The 25,076-nt window shown below is 49.4% G+C and overlaps 1 pseudogene; it reads left to right on the forward strand.

Annotated features, from left to right (window-relative positions):
• The first annotated feature begins 20,874 nt into the window (after positions 1-20,874).
• On the forward strand, positions 20,875-21,137 carry LOC123101212 (17.5 kDa class II heat shock protein-like; annotated as a pseudogene).
• The last annotated feature ends 3,939 nt before the right edge of the window (positions 21,138-25,076 follow it).

Raw genomic sequence — 25,076 nt, forward strand, 5'->3', positions numbered from 1 at the left:
TCTGGATGTGCTGCACAACCCGTCGGTGAAGATCCCTGGTGAAGAGGATTTGGCCATTCCTGATCCGGAGGCTCAATTGGTGGCAGTTCTTCATGTTATTCCGGATTGGACGCTTCCTTATCTGGCGTACAAGAACCGGGGCGAGTTGCCAGAAGATGAGATTCTGGCCCGGCAGATAATCCGGCGATCCAAGTCCATGGCTGTCATCAACGGTGAGTTGCATCATTGCAGTGTATCAGGAGCTTTTCAACGTTGCGTGTCTCCTGAAGAAGGCCGTGAAATTTTGCGGGAGATCCACGAAGGAGATTGTGGTCACCACGCCGGTTCAAAGTCTCTGGTGGCTAAAGCGTTTCGCCATGGTTTCTATTGGTTAACTGCTCATGCTGGTGCGAAGGATCTGGTCAGACGATGTGATGGTTGCCAAAGGTTTTCAAAATGTGCTCATGTACCGGATCAAGAATTGAGGATGATTCCAATTACTTGGCCGTTTGCGACTTGGGGGCTGGATATGGTTGGGCATTTCAAAAGGTCCAAAGATAAGAAGACCCACCTCCTGGTGGCGGTGGACAAGTTTACCAAGTGTGTGGAGGCAGAACCTGTTAGCAAGTGTGATGCGGCCACAGCGGTTCAGTTCATCAAAAAGGTGATTTTGCGGATTGGCTTTCCGCACAGTATTATCACAGATAATGGTACCAATTTATCCAAAGGTGTTATGAAGGAGTTCTGCGAACGGGAGCACATCCGGCTCGACGATTCATCAGAGGCACATCCACAGTCCAATGGTCAAGTAGAAAGAGCTAATCAAGAGATCTTGAGAGGCATCAAGCCCTGGCTCATGGTTCCTTTGCAGAGAACGCCGGGTTGTTGGGTAGAAGAATTACCATCTGTGTTATGGAGCATCAATACAACACCCAACAGATCAACAGGATACACACCATTCTTCATGGTTTATGGAGCGGAGGCGGTTCTCCCCAGCGATGTCCATCATGACTCACCTCGTGTCACGGCTTATGTTGAAGCGTACAACAAGACAGCACGGCAAGATGCTTTGGACCGATTGGATGAAGAGCGTGACATCGCAGCCGCCCGGTCGGTGATTTACCAGCAGGATCTTTGTCGTTATCACAGTCGCCGAGTCAGAACCAGAGCCTTCCAGGAAGGAGATTTGGTGCTTCGGCTCATCCAAGATCAGACTGGTATGCGTAAGCTATCCCCACCTTGGGAGGGGCATTTCGTGGTCAGCAAGAATCTGCACAATGGGTCGTACTATCTGATCGATATTCGAGAGCATAAGGACTCACGTACATCAAAGGAAGGGACTAACAGGCCGTGGAATATAGCTCAGCTTCGGCCTTACTATACCTGAGCCATTGGCTATACTTATGTACATACAATGTATATATTATGATTAAATATAATAAACCGGAACCTCAGCTAAAGCGAGGTATCTGTTCTTTTACATCATGTGAGGTTACACGGAGTTGCTCTAAAGCGGCCTCCGGTTTACCCCTTGAGTTCGCTTTGCTAAAAGCATCGTGTTATATCACTTGGAGGATTGGTCGTGTCTGAACCAATACCATGCCTCTTGATAGGCGAAAGCCACCAGATCACATGGGGACTTGGTCATGTCTGAACCAGTCATGCCTCTTGATCGGCCTAAGGCCACAGAATCACTTGGGGGCTTGGTCGAACCCGAACCATGACCACGCCATTTGGTCGGCATAAATGCCACAAGAATCACTTGGGGACCTGGCTAACTAGAACCATAGTTACACCTAACGGGAGCTTGGTCGTGTTTGGCCATGGTTACGCCATTTGGTCAGCTTAAATAAATCTTTTTTGGCAAACGTTTTTGTCGTTACTTTTGCTTCATACTTTTCTTTGAAGGGGTTTTTTTGCTTTTCATTGTGTTTTTAAACCGACAAAGTTTTTTAACCGATCAATTGACGGAACACAGTTCATGTCAATCCGGAGACTATTTGCCCGGTTTGATCCTTGTTGTTAACATCCTCTTATGGAGTAACACGGTGTTTATCACAACCCGACACGGTTTATTATAAACCGGCACAATATAGAAGGAGTTATCAGTACTCAAAATTTGGGTTATCACCGTTACTACAAAAAGTTGGTAAAACCAACGATGTGATTCAATGTCACAGGTATGATATATTTCCTATTTGATTATACATATATACGAGAGTAGTTAGTTCCTCCAACAGTGTGGGTTTGCAAAGCTCCGCTTCAAGGTTGGCCAAGCCAACTTCACACTCAATGGTGGCAGGTATTATGTATCTCAATATTTTTGATCATATACTTAAAATTTTGTTTTGGATGTTTTGACTTTATATATACAAACATCATATTCCGCCTGACGGTACAATCCACGGTGGCACTTAACAAATTTCTTATTTCAGAAAGTATTTTGGAAAGTTCATTACCACAGGAAGAACAAGTTATGCGCGAAGGCATATCAACATCAAAGGTATCAGCTAGCCTATTACAAGGCAACATGGTGCCCATAATAACATAATTGTTTTTCACAAAGGAGAGACAGTTTTAAAACCGGCTTCCGGTTTAAGCTTGGCCACCAGCCTGGCCTGATGGTTGTGGGTCATCCTGCGCCGCTTCAGCTTCCGTTTCTCTACCCAGTGGCTAGAAATCCACAGTTGTCTAGTCAATTCCCATCAATGCTTGAAAAACAGCTTCGTCATGGATTAGCGCAGACGGGTCAATATCGGGAGCGTAAGTATGCTTACGGATTGGAGGGATCCGGTTTTCCTATTCATGGATCGGTGCAGCTATTCGCTTGTTCTGGCTGTCATATTGGGCTTGATAATGAGACAAATTTGCTTCCTCAGCCAGTTGACAAGCTAGCGGACGTACCTCCCGGTTTATGGCTCGCAGATCCGCTTCACCAAATTCTGACCCGTCTTCCTTCAAATTGGGATAACCCTAAGCCGCTTCAATAGGATCAAAATCCGGCACCCAGGCTTTTGCCCGGATTAAAGCATTGATTGCACCGGTTTGAGCAACAGATTTCTTCAGCTCTTCAACCCGGGCAGGAAGCACTGACAGTTTCATCAAAGTATCTTGAATCAAAGTGGGCGCCGGTTTGTTATGAGACGCGGTACAGATGATCCGCTGGGCACCAGTATACAATTGTTCAACCAAGGTATAGGCGGCTTTCAATTTCTTCCGCACATCTGACCCCAAGTGACCAATGCGTGTCCCTAAAATACCATAAAAGGTTAATAAACCGGCGACTCTGTAAGAAGGCAGAACCAATTTAGAAGGCAAGCTGGCTTACCAAAGATAGCAGTGGTCATGGCATGAACGTGTCGCTTTATGCTAGTCAGTTCATCTGTCACTGGTTTCAGTGCAGCCTCGGCATCCTCTGCTCGTTTGATCAAAGCGGACTTTTCAGTGGCCCAATCCGCCCGTTTCTTCTTGAAGTTCTCCTTAAGTTGTTCCATGGCGCTTAAGGCACCGGCCAATTCCTCTTTCGCCTTGGAGGTTTCAGCCTGTTGGGTTTTCAGGTTTTCTCGCAGATCGATGACTTGGATTTCTTTCGCCTTCAGCTCCGCCTACAGGCATACAAATATATGTTTCAACAAATCGGTAGAAGGATTCAAGTCCCAAGCTCAATACAAGTATTCAACTTGGCACTTGGGGGCTAATGCATATTCGATCTTCATCTTTCAATTGTTTACAAAGTCCCAAGCTCAATACAAGTATTCAACTTGGCACTTGGGGGCTAATGGCTATTTGATCATATGTATTCTGATGCGGCAGTTTCAATTACTTAAAGTACCGGTTTAACTACGCTAAGTTGAACCGGCCCTTGGGGGCTACATCAGCTAATTTCAAAGCATCAAGATTTATATTATTAAGTCCCGGTTTGAAAGAATAGTTCAAACCGGCCCTTGGGGGCTAGGAGAGTCAGCAAGAATAAAAGCATACAAGCAGGAAGGAGCATATGGAAGTTACCTCATATTTATCTTTCATCATATTAACCAAACCGGCTTCATAGTCACGGCTGGTATACAGCCGGTTTAGATAGCCAGAATGGATATCTTGGGCGTTCAGAGCAGAGTATGCCGTCAGATCAGCATTCCACATGCCTTTGCCAAAAGCAGCAAATTCTTCCTTGGCAGAATGTTTGGATAAAGCGACAGGATTGCTTGGTTCAGCATGACCAGTGCCAGTAATGACAACCTCATCATCCTTGGTACTGCCGGTTTGCACTGGAGCTGTTGGCTTCTCAGTAGATTTTGCTGGACCGGTGGAGCTTTCAATCCGGATGGAACCTGTGGGCTGTTAGGTAGGGCCTGAGGTATCAACAGGTCTCTCTTCAGCAATAAGATCATCATCTGGCTGCGGTGGATTGTTGGGAATATCCTCAGAGATAGCCGCTTCAAGAATGACATCTTCTTCGGCCGCTTTGTCCAGGCGGGCCTTCTTTCTTGGCCTAGGTTTGGCCCTAAGAAGAGTAACCAAATTAAATACAGCATGTGTTCTGAGGCAATGTACTGCAAACATCACAATAAATATGGCTTAACCAAGCACCGTTTTGAGCGGCGGGAGCTGAGTGGCCGATGACTCGCTAGAAGATGAGTGGGAAATAACCTGGTAATCGGAGTCAGATGGATTAAGAGGTTGACAAAAGCAGCCCGCTTTAGGACAAGCACTGATAGGCGAGTTAGAGACCTCAGAATGACGTTTCCGAACCGGACTGTTCGGTAAACCGGCGGAGGTAACTACCTGGCCGCTGTGCCGGGTGGTGCGGCGAGCCTCGTGTTGTTGAGTCTTCATAAGAAGTTTAGGATCCAATTAAGCAAGAGGATGAGAAAATTTAACTTTCCGGTTTGCCTGACGGTTTTTTTGTGAAGGCAAAGTTTCTGAATCGGAAGAGAGAATAATTACCTCTGCAACATCCGCGTGGCTGGCTTCGACATCATCCTGACAAAAATCATCATCAATAAGACGCATGAAAAATAAACCAAGTGAGTCAAGCTCTACCTCAAAGTCCGGATTATCCACCTCATCATCAGGGGCCGGATTAGAAGATGCAGTGGTTCTTTTCCTGTGGGCAGTCTTCTTCACAGCTTTAGTTTTTTGCCGGATTACTCTTTCCAGTTTGTCTGCCTTCTCTGGTTTCTCCTGCGGCAGCTTTTTGCTCCAAAACGGATCATCGCCCTGATTATACAGACACTGATATTACAAACAATGACCAGACATATCAATAACAGATTCAGCAAAGAGAAAAATTAAAGTCTTACAGCTGGCAGTTTGTTGGTGGCACAGAAGGGAAGCAGGCCGGTTCTAGCGCAGACATGTTCCGGTTCATTCAATATCTTGCGCACAGCCTCTGTGATTTCTTCACCAGAGAGTTGGAGTTTTGAATGTCGCAGTGGGTCATCAACATTATCAGTATATTCGCACATCAAACCGGGGCGCTGACTAAGGGGCAATATGCTCCATGATATCCAACAGCGAGCGAGATCAACACCGGTTAAACCATTGGCCATAAAGGCTCTGAGCTATGACAGCTGGGGAGCATATTTGCTTCTCTCCTGGGCAGTCAATCTCTGAGGAAAAGGGTGTGTATTGCTGAGCCGCTCCGGACGAAAGCCAGGCAAGGGATTCTCACCAGCAGGGGAGGTGTCTTTGCAGTAGAACCATGTCTGATTCCACTCCTTGGGGTGACTGTGCAGCTTGGCGTGAGGGTATGTGACCTCTTTCCTTTTCTGAATTGCCATGCCACCCAACTCCGTATTAGAGCCATCAGTAAACTCGGTATGGCGGTTTAGATGGAAAAGATCTCTGAATAATTCCACTGTGGGCTCCTCTTGAAAGAACACCTCACAGAGTACTTGGAAGTGGCACATATTGGTAACAGAGTTGGGGCCAGTGTCTTGCGGATGGAGTTGAAAGTCGGCTAAAACATCCCGGTAAAATTTAGAACCGGGCGGTTTAAAGCCCCGGGCTAGGTGATCTACGAAAACAACAACCTCTCCTTCTCGAGGTGTGGGGGGCATTCTTTGCCAGGAGCCCTCCAATGGATGGTATCTTTGCTGCCCAAGGCGCCAATCAGGACTAAATCGTCCAGTTGATCCTCTGTGACACGAGAAGGAACCCAATTGCACTCATACACTTGCTTGGCCATGATGGAATCTACAAGGTAGAAGATCTCGATTCAAAAATGCATTTGATCAAGATACGTTGGTATGGAAAATGTTAAACCGGAGACAAAATTATCTGAACCGGAGTTTCGTGAAGAAACCAACATCTGGCAGTTCAACAAGGGGACTAATGGTATATACCGGTTCGTAAAAAATTTCTAAAAAGTTAAACCGCCTGACCTAAGCATTGAACAGTCAAGACTGTAGATGGGTAAGTACACAAAAAACAGATTTCATAAGATTATACTACAGCTTTGGATCTGGAACATGTTTATAAAGGAGATAAATATTCAAGGCCCTAAAGGAGCAGTACCGAATCAATAAGAAAAGGTATGGATAAGATCTATGCTCTTAGTATGCCAGACAGTGAAAACAGAGGATAAAAACTATCGCTACACAGAGCGAAGCTACACAGACTCGTCTAAGGATCTATCATATGAACAAGAAGCAAGCGATGAACACGGGAAGAGCAGGGAAACCCTAGAACAGATCTATGATGGAAAGGATAGAAGACTTACTGGGGCTAAGGAAGAAGCGGAAGGTCGCCGCGGTGCTCTGGTGCGTTCAGGGTGATGCAGCGGCCAAGGTTGGTGCAGAGGTCGACGGCGGCGGCGGAGCTCCGAAGACTGGGCGACGCGAGGAAGAGGAAGCAAAAGGGCACGAAGGGAAAAAAAGAATGACCCTTCGGTCCTATTTATAAAGCAAGGGGCATGGGTCAGGCGCGAAAATCAAGGAGCCGCAAGTTTGGAAACAAAGCGGTCGCCTCGATTATCGCGGATCTATTAAACAAGAAGGTATCACGGATGGTTTCTTTAGGATAGATGACATCATGCCGATTTACAGCAATCAGAGAAGATGACATCACGGCGGTTCACCAAACTACAAGAAGACGTTGAAGATGAAGTTTTGCTAAGGATTGACATGAACCTGTTCAAATCAATCAGGGGCCTAATGTTGGGGATATTACCACTGGGCGTAAACCGGCCTATCTGGGCCGGATTAACTTCATCATTAGTTAAGCATGTTAAATCCCATGGAGATAGATGAGGGCTCAAGACCCATAATGGGCTGAGCCAGTAGCCGTAAACCGGCGTCAGTATGTAACTTGTATTGTAAGTAAGGAATAAGTAGAGACCAAACCGGACACATCTATGAGCCGGTGTTGGGACTCTATAAACCGACGGGCGTCACCCATGTATATAAGGGATGACCCGGCGGCGGTTCAGGAACAACAGACAACAACTCGAGACATAGGCGAAGCTTATTTGCTCCCTAGTCATCGAAACACCCATCAATTCCATCACAACTAGACGTAGGCTTTTACCTTCATTGAAGGGGCCGAACTAGTATAAACTCTCTTGCGTCCTTGTGTCCGCTTTAACCCCTTCAAGCTAACCCGTAGCGATGGCTCCACGACTAAGTCCTTTCTCTAGGACATGTGCCATGACAAAACCACGACACCTAGCGTCATCGAACCTTAAGTGTGTAGACCCTTGGGTTCGGGAACCATGCAGACATGACCGAGACGTTCTCCAGTCAATAACCAACAGCGGGATCTGGATACCCATGTTGGTTCCTACATGTTCCACGATGATCTCATCGGATGAACCACGATGTCAAGGATTCGATCAATCCCATATACAATTCCCTTTGTCTAGCGGTATGATACTTGCCCGAGATTCGATCGTCGGTATCCCGATACCTTGTTCAATCTCGTTACTGGCAAGTCTCTTTACTCGTTCCGTAACACATCATCCCGTGATCAACTCCTTTGGTCACATTGTGCACATTATGATGATGTCCTACCGAGTGGGCCCAGAGATACCTCTCCGTTTACACGGAGTGACAAATCCCAGTCTCGATTCGTGCCAACCCAACAGACACTTTTGGAGATACCCATAGTGCACCTTTATAGCCACCCAATTACGTTGTGACGTTTGGCACACCCAAAGTATTCCTACGGTATCCGGGAGTTGCACAATCTCATGGTCTGAGGAAATGATACTTGACATTAGAAAAGCTTTAGCATGCGAACTACACGATCTTGTGCTATGCTTAGGATTGGGTCTTGTCCATCACATCATTCTCCTAATGATGTGATCCCTTCATCAATGACATCCAATGTCCATGGTCAAGAAACCGTAACCATCTATTGATCAACGAGCTAGTCAACTAGAGGCTTACTAGGGACATGGTGTTGTCTATGTATCCACACATGTATCTGAGTTTCCTATCAATACAATTCTAGCATGGATAATAAACGATTATCATGAACAAGGAAATATAATAATAATCAATTTATTATTGCCTCTAGGGCATATTTCCAACAGTCTCCCACTTGCACTAGAGTCAATAATCTAGTTCACATCGCCATGTGATTAACACTCACAGGTCACATCGCCATGTGACCAACATCCAAAGAGTTTACTAGTGTCACTAAACTAGTTCACATCATCATGTGATTAAGACTCAATGAGTTCTGGGTTTGATCATGTTTTGCTTGTGAGGGAGGTTTTAGTCAACGGGTCTGCAACATTCAGATCCGTATGTACTTCGCAAATCTCTAGGTCATATTATAAATGCTGCTTCCACGCTCCACTATACGTATCCAGTTTGCTACTCAGAGTCATTTGGATAGGTGTTAAAGCTTGCATCGATGTAACCCTTTACGCCGAACTCTTTATCACCTCCATAATCGAGAAACATGTCCTTATTACTCCAAGGACAATTTTGACTGCTATCTAGTGATCCACTCCTGGATCACCTTTGTACCCTCTTGCCAGACATGTGGCAAGGCACACATCAGGTGCGGTACTCAGCATGGCATACCGTATAGAGCCTATGACAAAAGCATAGGGGACGACATTCATCCTTTCTATTTCTTCTGCCGTGGTATGTGCTCATTTGACTGATCCATCTTACAACTCAGGCAAGAACTCCTTCTTTGACTGATCCATCTTGAACACCTTCAAGATCATGTCAAGGTATGTGCTCATTTGAAAGTACTATTAAGCATTTTGATCTATCCTTATAGATCTTGATGCTCAACGTTCAAGTAGCTTAATCCAGGCTTTCCATTGAAAAACACTTTTCAAATAACTCTGCATGCTTTCTAGAAATTCTACATCATTTCTGATCCACAATATGTCAACAACATATACTCATCAGAAATTCTATAGTGCTCCCACTCACTTCTTTGGAAATACAAGTTTCTCATAAACTTTGTATAAACCCAAAATCTTTGATCATCTCATCAAAGCGTACATTCCAACTTCAAGATGCTTACTCCAGTCCTCAGAAGGATTGCCGGAGCTTTGCATACTTATTAGCATCTTTCAGGATTGACAAAACCTTCCGGTTGTATCACATACAACCTTTCCTCAAGAAAAACGTTGAGAAAACAATGTTTTTTGACATCCTATCTGCAAGATTTCATAAACAATGCAGTAATCGCTAATATAATTCCAACAGACTCTTAGCATCGCTATGAGTGAGAAAGTCTCATCATAGTCAACTCCTTGAACTTGTCGGAAAAAAAAATCTTAATGACAAGTCGAGCTTTCTTAATGGTGATGCATACCATCATTGTCCGTCTTCCTTTTAAAATCCATCTGTACTCAATAGCCTTACGACCATCGAGCCGTTCTGCCAAAGTCTACACTTTGTTTTCATACATGGATCCTCTCTCGGATTTTATGGCCTCGAGCCATTTATCGGAATCCGGGCCCACCATCGCTTCTCCATAGCTCGTAGGTTCATTGTTGTCTAGCAACATGACTTCCAAGATAGGATTACGTACCACTCTGAAGTAGTACGCATCCTTGTCATCCTACGAGGTTTGGGAGTGACTTGATCCGAAGTCTCATGATCAATATCATAAGCTTCCACTTCAATTGGTGTAGGTGCCATAGGAACAACTTCCTATGCCCTGCCACACACTAGTTGAAGAGACGGTTCAATAACCTCATCAAGTCTCCACCATCCTCCCACTCAATTCTTTCGAGAGAAACTTTTCCTCGAGAAAGGACCCGATTCTAGAAACAATCCTTTATTGCTTTCGAATCTGAGACAGGAGGTATACCCAACTGTTTTGGGTGTCCTATGAAGATGCATTTATCCGCTTTGGGTTCGAGCTTATCAGCCTGAAACTTTTTCACATAATCGTCGCAGCCCCAAACTTTTAAGAAATGACAGCTTAGGTTTCTCTAAACCATAGTTCATACGGTGTCATCTCATCGGAATTACGTGGTGCCCTATTTAAAGTAAATGTGCTTGTCTCTAATGCCTAACCCATAAACTATCATGGTAATTCGATAAGAGACATCATGGTATGCATCATATCCAATAGGGTGCAGTTATGATGTTCGGACACACCATCACACTATGGTGTTCCAGGCTGTATTAGTTGTGAAACAATTTCCACAATGTCTTAATTCTGTGCCAAACTCGTAATTCAGATATTCATCTCTATGATCATATCATAGATCTTTTATCCTCTTGTCATGACGATCTTTCAACTTCACCCTGAAATTACTTGAACCTTTCAATAATTCAGACTCATGATTCATCAAGTAAATATACTCAACATCTACTCAAATCATCTGTGAAGTAAGAACATAACGATATCCACTACATGCCTCAGCACTCATTGGACTGCACACATCAAAATGTATTACTTCCAGCAAGTTGCTTTCTAGTTCCATTTTACTGAAAACGAGGCTTTCAGTCATCTTGCCCATGTGGTATGATTTGCATGTCTCAAGTGATTCAAAACCAAGTGAGTCCAAACGGTCCATTTGCATGGAGTTTCTTCATGCATATACACCAATAGACATGGTTCACATGTCTCAAACTCTTCAAAACGAGTGAGCCCAAAGATCCATCAACATGGAGCTTCTTCATGCGTTTTATACCAATATGACTTACGTGGCAGTGCCACAAGTAGGTGGTACTATCATTACTATCTTATATCTTTTGGCATGAACATGTGTATCACTACGATCGAGATTCAACAAACCATTCATTTTAGGTGCAAGACCATTGAAGGTATTATTCAAATAAACAGAGTAACCATTATTCTCCTTAAATGAATAACCGTATTGCGATAGACATAATCCAATCATGTCTATGCTCAACGCAAACACCAATCTCGATGGTAGAGGGAGCGTGTGATGCTTGATCACATCAAGCTTGGAAAAACTTCCAACACATATTGCCAGCTCACCTTTAGCTAGTCTCCGTTTACTCCGCAGCCTTTTATTTCGAGTTTACTAACATTTAGCAACCGAACCGCTATCTAATACCATGGTGCTACTAGGAGTACTAGTAAAGCACACATTAACATAATGTACATCCAATATACTTCTATCGACCTTGCCAGCCTTCTCATCTACCAAGTATCTAGGGTAATTCTGCTCCAGTGGCTATTTCCCTTATTACAGAAGCACTTAGTCTCGGGTTTGGGTTCAACCTTGGGTTTCTTCACTAGAGCAGCAGCTGAATTGCCGTTTCATGAAGTATCCCTTTTTGCCCTTGCCCTTCTTGAAACTAGTGGTTTCACCAACCATCAACAATTGATGCTCCTTCTTGATTTCTACTTTTGTGGTGTCAAACATCGCGAATATCTCAAGGATCATCATATATGTCCCTGATATATTATAGTTCATCATGAAGCTCTAGCAGCTTGGTGGTAATGACTTCGGAGAAACATCACTATCTCATCTGGAAGATCAACTCCCACTCGATTCAAATGATTGTTGTACTCAGACAATCTGAGCACAAGCTCAACAATTGAGCTTTTCTCCCTTAGTTTGTGGGCTAAGAAAATCGTCGGAGGTCTTATACCTCTTGACGTGGGCATGAGCCTGAAATCCCAATTTCAGCCCTTGAAACATCTCATATGTTTCGCGACGTTTCAAAACGTCTTTGGTGCCTCAATTCTAAACCGGTTAACTGAACTATCACGTAGTTATCAAAATGTGTATGTCAGATGTTCGCAACATCCACAGACGACGTTCGAGGTTCAGCACACTGAGCGGTGCATTAAGGACATAAGCCTTCTATGAAGCAATGAGGACAATCCTCAGTTTACGGACCTAGTCCGCATAATTGCTACTAGCAACTTTCAACTAAATTTTATCTAGGAACATATCTAAATAGTAGAACTAAAGCGCGAGCCACGACATAATTTGCGAAGACCTTTTGACTATGTTCAGGATAATTAAGTTCATCTTATGAACTCCCACTCAGATAGACATCCCTCTAGTCATCTAAGTGATTACATGATCCGAGTCAACTAGGCCATGTCCGATCATCACGTGAGACGGACTAGTCATCATCAGTGAACATCTTCATGTTGATCGTATCTACCATACAACTCATGCTCGACCTTTCGGTCTCTTGTGTTCCGAGGCCATGTCTGTACATGCTAGGCTCGTCAAGTCAACCTAAGTGTTTCGCGTGTGTAAATTTGTCTTACACCTGTTGTATGTGAATGTTAGAATCTATCACACCGGATCATCATGTGGTGCTTCGAAACAACGAACTGTCGCAACGGTGCACAGTTAGGGGGAACACTTTCTTGAAATTATCATGAGGGATCATCTTATTTACTATTGTCGTTCTAAGTAAACAAGATGCAAAAACATGATAAACATCACATGCAATCAAATAATAGTGACATGATATGGCCAATATCATATAGCTCCTTTGATCTCCATCTTGGGGCTCCATGATCATCTTGTCACCGGCATGACACCATGATCTCCATCATCATGATCTCCATCATTGTGTCTCCATGAAGTTTCTTGCCAACTATTACTTCTACTACTATGGCTATCGGTTAGCAATAAAGTAAAGTAATTACATGGCGTTGTTCAATGACACGCAGGTCATACAATAAATAAAGACAACTCCTATGGCTCCTGCCGGTTGTCATACTCATCGACATGCAAGTCGTGATTCCTATTACAAGAACATGATCAATCTCATACATCACATATCATTCATCACATTCTTCTTGGCCATATCACATCACATAGCATACCCTACAAAAACAAGTTAGACGTCCTCTAAGTGTTGTTTGCTTGTTTTACGTGGCTGCTATGGGTTTCTAGCAAGAACGTTTCTTACCTACGCAAAACCACAACGCGATATGCCAATTGCTATTTACCCTTCATAAGGACCCTTTTCATCGAATCTGTTCCGACTAAAGTGGGAGAGACAGACACCCGCCAGCCACCTTATGCAACTAGTGCATGTCAGTCGGCGGAACCGGTGTCACGTAAGCATACGTGTAAGGTTGGTCTGGGCCGCTTCATCCCACGATGCCGTCGAAACAAGATTGGACTAGTAACGGTAAGCATATTGAACAAAATCAACGCCCGCAACTATTTTGTGTTCTACTCGTGCATAGAATCTACGCAATAGACCTAGCTCATGATGCCACTGTTGGGGAACGTAGCAGAAATTCGAAATTTTCCTATGTGTCACCAAGATCTATCTATGGAGAAACCAGCAACGAGGAAAGGAGAGTGCATCTACATACCCTTGTAGATCGCTACGCGGAAGCGTTCAAGAGAACGGGGTTGATGGAGTCGTACTCGTCGTGATCCAAATCACCGATGATCCTAGTGCTGAACGGACGGCACCTCCGCGTTCAACACACGTACAGCCCGGTGACGTCTCCCATGCCTTGATCCAGCAAGGAGAGAGGGAGAGGTTGAGGAAGACTCCATCCAGCAGCAGCACAACGGCATGGTGGTGGTGGAGGAGCGTGGTACTCCAGCAGGGCTTTGCCAAGCACCGCAAGAGACGAGGAGGGAGAGGGGTAGGGCTGCGCCAAGGAGGAGAGGAACTCGTGTGTCTTGGGCAGCCCAAACCTCAAGTATATATAGGGGCAGGGGAGGGGCTATGCCCCCACCTAGGGTTCCCTCCCTAGGGGTGGCGGCAGCCCCCCAGATCCCATCTGGGTGGCGGCCACAAGGGGAAGAGGGGGAGGCGCACCTCGGGTGGGCCTTAGGGCCCATCTGCCCTAGGGTTAGCCCCCCTTCCCTCTTGGAGGCGCCTTGGGCCTTGGTGGGGGTGCACCAGCCCACCTGGGGCTGGTCCCCTCCCACACTTGGCCCATGCAGCCCTCCGAGGCTGGTGGCCCCACTTGGTGGACCCCCGGACCCCTCCAGTGGTCCCGGTACACTACCGGTAAAACCGGAAACTTTTCCAGTGACCAAAACAGGACTTCCCATATATAAATCTTTACCTCCGGACCATTCCGGAACTCCTCATGACGTCCGGGATATCATCCGGGACTCCGAACAACATTCGGTAACCACGTATATCTATTCCTTATAACCCTAACGTCATCAAACCTTAAGTGTGTAGACCCTATGGGTTCGGGAACCATGCAGACATGACCGAGACGTTCTCCGGTCAATAACCAACAGCGGGATCTGGATACCCATGTTGGTTCCTACATGTTCCACGATGATCTCATCGGATGAACCACGATGTCGAGGACTCGATCAATCCCGTATACAATTCCCTTTGTCTAGCGGTACGATACTTGCCCGAGATTCGATCATCGGTATCCTGATACCTTGTTCAATCTTGTTACTGGCAAGTCTCTTTACTCGTTCCGTAACACATCATCCCGTGATCAACTCCTTTGGTCACATTGTGCACATTATGATGATGTCCTACCGAGTGGGCCCGGAGATACCTCTTCGTTTACACGGAGTGACAAATCCCAGTCTCGATTCGTGCCAACCCAACAGACACTTTCGGAGATACCCCGTAGTGCACCTTTATAGCCACCCAGTTACGTTGTGACGTTTGGCACACCCAAAGTATTCCTATGGTATCCGGGAGTTGCACAATCTCATGGACTGAGGAAATGATACTTGACATTAGAAAAGCTTTAGCATGCGAACTACACGATCTTGTGCTATGCTTAGGATTGGGTCTTGTCCATCACATCATTCTCCTAATGATGTGATCCCGTCATCAACGACATCCAATGTCCATGGTCAGGAAACCGTAACTATCTATTGATCAACGAGCTAGTCAACTAGAGGCTTACTAGGGACATGGTGTTGTCTATGTATCCACACATGTATCTGAGTTTCCTATCAATACAATTCTAGCATGGATAATAAACGATTATCATGAACAAGGAAATATAATAATAATCAATTTATTATTGCCTCTAGAGCATATTTCCAACAATTCTAACCAAAGCCGACTGGTCAAAACAAAACTCGGCAAGAAAGAAGACAATCCAAAGAAAGAAAGGAAAGGCGACTCACCACGGGCGGGGGGTTGGCGCGGGAGTACGGCTACTTGCCGAACCGCTAATCCTCCAGGAGCTTGCTATCCGAGAGGTAGTTCACCATGAAGGCCACCTCTTCGTGAGGCATGTCCTAGGTGCACATCCGACTCAGGTCGCGGTGCCCACTCATCTGGCATATCATGTGGGCGCGGCCTTAGAGTGGGAGAACTCGGCGCGCCATGAAGGCGGCCAGCAGGTCCGGACCAGTCAAACCCTCCGACTGTGTCAGCACTCGGAGTCGCGTGATGGCGTCGGCTCCCGGAGGCGTCAGCGACTTGGCCCGGTACAACCAGTTGGGCAGTCGCCCAGCCGGCGGGCCGGTTCTAAAGCCGGCAAGTTGACCCAGCCCCCCTCATAGAGACGCTCCTGACGTAAAAGTAGGATCTCTGCCACATCTTCACCAACTTTATCAGCAAGATGGAGGAGAAGGGGTTGTCGGCTCCTGACCTTCGCACGACGATGAAAGCGCCGCATTGAGCCGGCACGCCCGCGGCCTGGGTGCCAAGCTTGGAGAAGAGGAATTCCCCCCAGAGCTCGAGGGTGGGGAGGACTCTGAGGAAGCCTTCGCACAAGGCCACGAAGGCGGACAGCAGCACCACTGTGTTTGGGGTGAGGTGGTGCGGCTGGAGGCCGTAGAACTCCAGGAAAGATCGGAAGAAACTGCTCACCGGCAGCCCCAACCCGCGTAGGCAGTGCGAGCGGAAGATGACCCGCTCGCCCTCCTATGGCGCGGGGGAAATCTCCCTCTTCGGCGTGAGGCGCACCTGCACATGATCCTCGCCGGGGAGCCGACGAGTCCGGCGAAGGAACTCAATGTGGTCGTCGTGGACTTCGGAACCGTCCCAAGTGTCGGAGCGCACCGGGGGAGGCGCGGCGGCGGAGGAAGAACTCATCGCGAGCTGTCGCCGCGGTGTTCGCCGAAGCTTGGGCGCGCGGCGGAGCAAAGAAGAAGAAGGTGGAGGAGAGCTAGGAGCAGTGAGAAGGAAGAGAACGAGGACTAGTGGGAAGGAGGGGCGCGCGTGCCCCCCTCTTCCCCCTACTTATAGCCCTGTGGGCTGCGAAGCCGAGGGGGTGTCGTGGGGATTTACTGCGCCCACGGCCCCATGACCCCCACGTTCCACGATAAAGTTACTGCACGCAGTAACTCCACAGGAATCCCAACCATTCGCCGGGGCCGCAGCGGATCCGCTCGGGCGCCGAGGCGCGGTAGTGGCAGGCCCCGCCTATGGGCCTGTCCCGTCGCGCGCGTAGGCTGGCAGGACGGCCCAGCCACGTGACAGGCCTAGAATGGGCGGCGGCCTAGAGGCTTAGCTAGCATGCCGCTTGGATCCCGTCGCGACGTTCGAAATATTGTGCGAGTCAGAATTAAGCGAGTACGAATCGAGCGAGTCCAACTCCTCCTAGTCGGCCCGGCAGAAGTCAATCAAAGACCATGTGTTGAGCACCCAGAAAGAGAAACTGCTGAGGCTTCTCGGCCGATCGTCCGCGGTGCCTCACCAGCTCCGGGGACTACTGTCGGAGTAATGGGCCACGGGTAGGCCGACCCAAGCCCCAGAACCTTTCAAGACATCGGGGCAGGCTACGCCCCTCAAGACCCCAGGACGAAGAGTCACCTTCAAGAAGCCAACGGCAAAGGTGGCCGACTGACCACTCACAGCCGAGTCCCAGGGACGACTTCAGGGAGAGCCGACTCCTGACTGACGACTTCCAGAGAAGTCGGCTTTGGGGAGTCGGCCTGCGACTCCAACACCCCCACGACCTCATCAAGTGGGACAGGGCGGGGGAGTGGCAATAATGAAGCCCGCTCCTGCCCCTTACCAAGGGCAGGCATGGCTACAACACGCCGTACCCCGGAAGATCTCCGTGCGGCGTGGCACTGTTGCCCTGCCAGCCCTGACATCAGCACCGCAGGACCGAATCTTGCACCCACGATGGCTTGTCTGTACGGCCTAGAGGCGGCAGGTCCCACCAGTCGGTGAGACCCCAGGAGACGGCAAGAGGACCACCAGTCGGACCCGTCGGGAGTCGGCCCGGGGAAGTCGGCCGATCCCTCCCCCGGGGCCCACACGCCATTAATCAAGATGTGATGGGGAGTGGCGACAGTGATCGCCCGCCGGGCGGCGGGGCTGTTGCCACGACCTCATGATCAAGCCCGCGTCATCAGAAGCACGGCTACAGTAATCAGCAGCCGGCAAGACCCACCCGCGGCGGACGCGACCTGTCGGCTCCGTACCAGGCCAGTCGGCGGGCCCCAGCGGTCGGTACAGAAGACGGAGGCCAGGGGCACTAACGGCTGGGCCCACGTCCAGCCAGATTACCATTGTACCCCTGGGGGGTAGGCCTATATAAACCCCCCAGGGCACCCAAGCAAAGGGTTGGAACCCATTAGCTCTAGGCCAGATCATATAGAAGGGAGAGAGCTAGCCTTGCCCTCTCCTACCTCCAAGAAACAGCTCAAGGAGCAACCGTGTAAACACTTTGCCATAGTGACCATGCGGGGACCCCGCAGAGCAGCAGTAGGAGTATTATCTCCCCAGAGAGCCCTGAAGCTGGGTAAGATTCGCCGGCGTGCATGCCTTCGCCTCAGCCCGTTTCCAGGCACCGGCGACATTCTACTCGCCCCCACCATGATAAGCCATCCGTTGGCATATGTCGCACCAAACCCCCGACAACTCTTGTAGGCATAGGCGCACATGCCTGACCATAGAGTTGCACAATCATGTCCGCATGGTTGCACATGAATTGCCGCGGACGGTGCTCACGCCCGGCCAGGGAGTTGCACACTTTCGTAGTCATAGTCGCACATACCTGACCATAAAGTTGCACAATCTCGTCTGCAGGGTCACACATGAATTGTCGTGGGAGGTGTTCATGCCCGGCCGGGGAGTTGCACACTCTCATCGGCATAATCACACATGTTTGACCACGGAGTTGCACAATCTCGTCTGCATGGTCGCACATGAATTGTTGCAGACGTGCTCATGCCCGGTCGGGGAGTTGCACACTCTCGTAGGCATAGTCGCACATGCCTGATCACAGAGTTGCACAATCCCGTCCTCACGGTCGCATGAGTTGCCGCGGAAGGTGCTCAAGCCCGACCGGGGAGTTGCACACTCTCGTAGTCATAGTCGTACATGCCTGACCACAGAGTTGCACAATCTCGTCTGCATGGGTGCACATGAATTGCAGCGGGAGGTGCTCACGCCTGGCCGGGGAGTTGCACATTCTCGTCGGCATAGTCGCACATGCCTGACCTCAGAGTTGCACAATCTCGTCCACATGGTCGCACATGAATTGCCGCGGGAGGTGCTCATGCCCGGTCAGGGAGTTGCACACTCTCATCGGCATAGTCGCACATTTCTGACCACAAGATTGCACAATCTCGTCCGCATAATCGCACGTGAATTGTTGTGGGAGGTGCTCACGCCTAGCTGCGGAGTTGCACACTCTCATAGGCATAGTCCCGCATGAATTTGTTATGGGAGGTGCTCACGCGCGGCCGAAGAGTAGCACAGTCTCGTCCGCATATCCGCACATGCATGGTCATAGAATTGCACACTCTCGTCGGCATAGTCACACATGATTTTGTTGTGGGAGGTGCTCACGCCCGACCGCGAAGTTGTACACTCCCATCCGCATAGTCGCACATGCACGACCACAAAGTTGCACAATCTAGTCTGCATAGTCCCAACAATTAGCATGAACATGGAACAAGATTTCCTGATTCCAACAATTAACATGAACGTGGAACAAAATCCACACAGCTCCAAGGAAACAACACCGGTCCAGTAATAGGTACAATCGTGATCCTAACAGAACCAACGGAAAGCCAAATCATGAAAGTAAAGGCAAAAAAATCACCTGTAGAACCATTGTGAAGCAGAGACAAGACGGCCTTGGTGTTCAAGCTGAAGCCGACACCCCTGTTTGCGCGCTCTATCTCCCCAACCGCGGCAGCCACCGCCATGACGTCATTACGCCTAGCGTCCATCTCCTCCACGACCTCCTCCGTCTCCACACCACTGTCGTTGCTACCTTCGCCAGAAGGGGACACGACCTGCGATGCCCTTTGGATGAGGCCGTCGAGCACCTTGAACTGCCTCTTGAGCTCGACGACGTGTGCGGCATCCTTCCGCTGCTGCAGCGTGCGCAGCCGCACCACAGCGCGCCTGGCCTCGCGCAGCACGGCGAGGAGCTCCCCAGGCACCCCCTCCGCCTCACGCAGCCGCGCTGCCTCCTCCCGCACGACGTTCGCCAGGCGTGCCTCCTCCTGCGTGTCGGTCGAGGCTAGCACTGTCGCCGCCGCCTCCACTTCATCCACTGCCGGCCGTGGCGGCAGCTCCCAGTACACCCTCGTGAGCTCCTCCACCACATTCGTTGTCGCCTCCTTTGCCGCCATCTCCACGAGCCAGATAGAGAGCAGAGCGTGAGGAGAGGGGAGCGGGCCGAGAATAACTGCGGGTGTGGTGCGCGTTTGTATATAGGAGTGGAAATACGGTGATGGTCGCGAAGAAAAATCTCCTCATGTAGGGGCCGGCCGCTCGCAAAGGCCAGCGAGTAGCCAGCCGCTGGCTAGACCCGTCCAAGACTTATACTATATTTGCGAACGGAGGGAGTATGAATAAGGAATCTGTGTCCCAGTCGTAGCCGTAATGGTCTCCATCGAAAGCGGCCATCAATCTAAAAAATAAATAATAATAATAATAATAATAACAATAACAATAATGACAATAATAAATCTAGGCCACTTCTACAGATCAACCTCAGTAGATCCCTTATAGCATCTCCACTCGTTTGCGCCCCCAGGAGGCATAACACCGAGGAGATCGATCAACGAGCGAGGGCAAATTTGATAATTTTGATATGCGGATGAAATCATTTCATAAAATGAACCGTTCCTAAAAAAATCACTCAGGTGATCTTTTTGAGTGGCGCCCAACACGAAGACGCCACACTACACTATGCAACGCCTGACTGACAGACGATACACGCCTGCCCAACGTCGCACCCCGGACTGCCTAAAAAATTACTAAGTTAATGTGCAGCACCTAGCCTCTAGGCATTGCACTAGTGGTTGCTTCACTAGTGGTTGCATTATTTACCACTATGAAAAGAAGCAACCACTAGTGCAAGGCCTAGACGCTAGGCGCTACACTGCACACTGACTTTGTAATATTCAGATCACCCGGGTGTGACGTTGGCTAGACGTGCAGCGCCTGTCAGTCAGGCGCTGCATAGTGTAGTGTGGCGCCTTCGTGTCGGGCGCCACTCAAAAAGGTCACCTGAGTGGAAAAAATTTAGGAGCAGTTCATTTTGTGAAATGATTTCATCCACATGTCAAAATTGTCAAATTTGCCGCGAGCCAGAATGGAGGGCAGGATGTTCGGGCTGGAGACCCCGCTGATGACGGCGCTGCAGCACCTGCTGGATGTCCCGGATGGCAAATCCGGCGGAGCCGGCAATGCCGTCGGCGAGAAGTAGGGCCCGATGCGCGCCTGCGTCCGGGACGCGCGCGCCATGGCGGCCACCCCCGCCGACATGAAGGACGAGCGCGGGTGCTGGTGAACAGCAGCGAGCGGACCAGGGAGGAGAAGGAGGACACCAAGTGCCTGCGGATGGAGCGCCTCTAGGTGCATCTGGGTGCAGCTCGCGGACGAAGCCCGTGCGGGAGCCAGCCGGGGAGGAACAACGAGCCGGCGGGCGCGGATGCACGACCGAGGCGGGGCGCGGGCCAGAGTCCGTCCGGTTGGTGGCGTTGGTGGTAGCGCCGGGCGCGGAGGAGGCGACGGTTGGTTCTGCCACGATGGAGGCTAGGGTTGGCTTGGAGCCGGTGCCTGCGTTTGGGCCGTCGGGCGCTGCCCATGTCAGAACCGGCGGATCTCGGGTAGGGGGTCCGGAACTGTACGTCTGAGGAACGAAGGTAACAGGAGACAGGGACATGATGTTTACTCAGGTTTGGGCCCTCTTGATGGAGGTAATACCCTACTTCCTGCTTGATTATCATGGATGAATATGGGGTACCGGAGTTGATCTACCTCGAGATCGTAATGGCTAAACCCTAGAAGTCTAGCCTGTATGATTATGATTCTGATTGCCTCTACGGACTAAACCCTCTGATTTATATAGACACCGGAGGGGCCTAGGGTTTGTACAAGGTCGGTTTACAGAGGAAGGAATCTTCATATCCGAACACCGAGCTTGCCTTCCACGCCAAGGAGAGTCCCATCCGGACACTGGATGAAGTCTTCTGTCTTGTATCTTCATGGCCCACTAGTCCGGCCCACGTCACATAACCCGGACGCCCGAGGACCCCTTAATCTAGGAATCCCTCAGTAGCCCCTGAACCAGGCTTCAATGACGATGTGTCCGGGCTCAGATTGTCTTCGGCATTGCAAAGCGGGTTCCTCCTCCGAATACTTCAAAGCAGTCCTCGAACACAGAAAAAGTGTTTGGCTCTCTAAAACAAGCACCACATATAGCCGCAAAGAATATAATATTAAAAAAGTCCCATCTGCTGACAACTTTTGCAGCGAGACATTACGTCCCTGCCTAGTCATCATTTCGAACCGTTTTTTAGCCTCCCACTCCATATTTCAAGATGCAGTTTTCATTGGCACATCTTGTCGAAGCAGAGATCGTGTCCCCCTTATCGCAGGATTCTCATTAATACGGGCGTGGGTAATCCAACCGCGCCGCCCGGACGACCCTTGGGGAATAGGCGAGTTTCAAGGCGAGTGGGGAGGCGCTTTATATTCACTGCCTTTATAAGAGGATAAGGATCCACTCTTTCACCCACGCCTTCTTCCTCTCTGCCCATCCGCTCTCGAGCTCCAACGCCCAAGCTTCCATCCTTTCCGCCTCAAAAAGCACTCCGACCATGTTCGGATCTGGAGTGCAGGGCAAGTGGATGGCCTCCTCCGTCATGGAGAAGGACATCATGAAGCTCCGGGAGGCAGGGTACTTGGCCTAGGAAATCGCCGACCGGCTTCCGGCCAAGGGGCAGATCGTCCCCACCCCAGAGTTCCATGAGAGGGTAGTATTCATTCCCCACTTCGCCCGCGGGTTAGGGTTTCCAAATTCTTTCATCAACATCTCGGCATTCATTGTCGTGTGCGAGGCCTTCCTCTGCATCCCACCCCACTTCAAATTTTGGCTCAAGATCTTCAATGTGAAGCCGAAGGTGGTGGACAGTCAACACGCAGAGTGCGGAGGCGCTATGGTGAACAAGCTGTCCAACATCACATGGCCCAAAGGCACCTTCGTGGGGACCATCAAAGGGTGGCAACAGCAGTGGTTCTACGTCACAGAGCCCCGTTATGCCACCTGGTCCGCGGTCCCCGAATTCAAGTTCAGGGCCCCAATGCGGCTTACCTACTGGCTAAAAAAGGGCCTGGACTGGGCGTCGTCGGACGAGGTGTTAGTGCTGCAGATGCACATTAAGAGTATGGTTGACAAGAACATCAAGCTTGTCGATGTGATCCAGGTGATGCTTTTTCGCCAGATCCTTCCTCGCCAAGACGGACCTGCCATTTATGGGAGTTTGATCCGGCCAAGCACCAGACCTTGCAACAGTTCTTTGGCGCTACGCATGAAGGCATCTGGAAGGTACTTTTCAAGGCTAATGAGACGTGGTCAAAGACAACCGGGGACCGCGGCTACAACCTGACTCATCCAACCAGTCTGGTAAGTTCTTCAAATTTCAAGGTGTATCCTCCACCTGTACATTCAAGGAAGACATCTATGCTTCCCCATTTGTCCTTTCAGGGCTGGACAAAGAAGGCAGAGCGGATCCAGTGTCCGGCTCCATTGCCCGAAAACCCAGCTACCCCACTTCTAACGAAGATGTTGGTCACGGCGCCCTACCAGGCGCCGGAGAAGAAGGCCAAGAAGAAGGGCCAGGCGTTAAGAAGCGGCCTTCGTCATAAAGGCACTTCGAATGTAACGCCTGAAGACGCCGAAACCTACTCCTCCCCCGCCGAGGATGATGAGGAGGAGGAAAGCAATTCTCCCCCTGAGGGGGAAGGAAGAAAAGGGTGGCCTCCATGGGTCTAGAGGCAGAGGTGTCCAAGAAGGGGAGGGTCTCCCTTGCAGATGACTCCGCATTGGACACCGACAGCAGCTCCGAGTGGCGTCTTAGGGAGAAGCCCCTGGCCGAATCGTAAGTACTCAAAGGCACTTATACACATATATATCCGGCTTCTTTACTTCGTGGTTTTAATATGTTGAATCATGTGCTGTAGTTCGGCTCACGCCTGCCCCAGCGATCCTCATCTTTGGGGAATTCGCTGGATCCAAATGCAATGGACAGCGGGTCACTTCCGGTGGCCTCCTCCCCCAAGGCCACGGATGACGCCGAAGTGGTGTCCCGAAAGACCCTCCCAGGCCAAGGAGAGGTACAAGACCCCGTCAAGGTGGCGCCAGAGGGTGATACCTTGGCCGCCAGACACATGGGGGAGCAGTCCCCCCTGGAGACTAGCGATGGGGGCCATATCCAATTCGGCCCCCAGCCGAATACTATTATTGAGGCTCATACGGCTCCGGAATCAGGCAAGCAGCCTCCTTCAAGTGAAGGAGGTGCGCCTATTCCTCCGGTGACCTCTGTCCATCCAGATGTTGGGGAATGCAGTATTTCAAAAAAATTCCTACGATCACTCAAGATCTATCTAGGAGATGCATAGCAACAAGAGGGGAGAGTGTGTCTACGTACCCTCGTAGACCGAAAGCGGAAGAGTTTATCAACGCGGTTGATGTAATCGTACACCTTCACGATCCGTCTCGATCAAGTACAGAACGTATGACACCTCCGCATTCAGCACACGTTCAGCTTGATGATGTCCTTGCCTTCTTGATCCAGCAAGATGGGCGAAGTAGTTGATGAGTTCCAGCAGCACGACGGCGTGGTGATGGTGTTAGTGAAGAACAATCTCCGCAGGGCTTCGCCTAAGCACTACAGAAACTATGACGGAGAATAAACTAGAGGGGACGGGGTTGCCGGCACACGGCTTGGTGTTTCTTGATGTGTCTTTGGTGCTAGCCTTGCCCCTCTATTTATATGTTGAGCCCTGGGGTCGAAACATGGAGTAAAAGCCTCCTCAAAGTCGGTTTTGCCCGAAAGGCAAGAGTCCCACTCGGACTCCAGTACCAAACGCCACAATCCTTGGCATTTGGCCCAGGCGCCATGGGCCTCGGCATCTGGCCCAGGGCCAGACGCAAGGGTCTCCGACGTTTGGCCCCCTGGCCACCGCAAAACTCCTTTTGCACCGACCTAAAGCCTCGTGGGCTTCACCCCTTGGCCGAACCATATCATCCCATATATCAATCTTTACCTCCAGAGCTCCTCGTCATGTCCGTGATCTCATCCAGGACTCTGAATAACATTCGGTCACCAACATACATAACTCATATAATACTATATTATCAACGAACGTTAAGCATGTGGACCCTACGGGTTCGAGAACTATGTGGACACGACCAAGACATCTCTCAGGTCAATAACCAATAGCGGAACCTGGATGCCCATATTGGTTCCTACATATTCTACGAAGATCTTTATCGGTCGAACCTTATAA

The sequence above is a fragment of the Triticum aestivum genome, chromosome 5A (assembly GCF_018294505.1).
Source record: "Triticum aestivum cultivar Chinese Spring chromosome 5A, IWGSC CS RefSeq v2.1, whole genome shotgun sequence".
NCBI lineage: Eukaryota > Viridiplantae > Streptophyta > Magnoliopsida > Poales > Poaceae > Triticum > Triticum aestivum.